The sequence below is a fragment of the Lupinus angustifolius genome, chromosome LG03 (genome assembly GCF_001865875.1).
Source record: "Lupinus angustifolius cultivar Tanjil chromosome LG03, LupAngTanjil_v1.0, whole genome shotgun sequence".
NCBI classification, from domain to species: domain Eukaryota; kingdom Viridiplantae; phylum Streptophyta; class Magnoliopsida; order Fabales; family Fabaceae; genus Lupinus; species Lupinus angustifolius.
The window spans coordinates 2,107,400-2,107,645 of record NC_032011.1 but is presented as its reverse complement, the minus strand read 5'-3'; positions in this window follow the sequence as shown (position 1 = coordinate 2,107,645).

The following is a 246-nucleotide window of genomic DNA, read 5'->3' as shown; positions in this document are numbered from 1 at the left end:
GCTTTCTCTCAACAACTCCATTTTGTTGAGGTGTTTCAACACAAGAGGTTTGATGATCCATACCTCTTTGAAGGAAATAAGCCTTCATGAGAAACTCTTTCCCATTATCACTTCTAATTGTTTTAATTTTAGTGTTAAATTGAGTTTCAACATAGGTAACAAAATTCTTTATAACTAGATCAGTTTCATTTTTCTGCTTCATAAAGAAGAGCCATGTGAATCTGGTTTTGTCATCAACAATAGTAA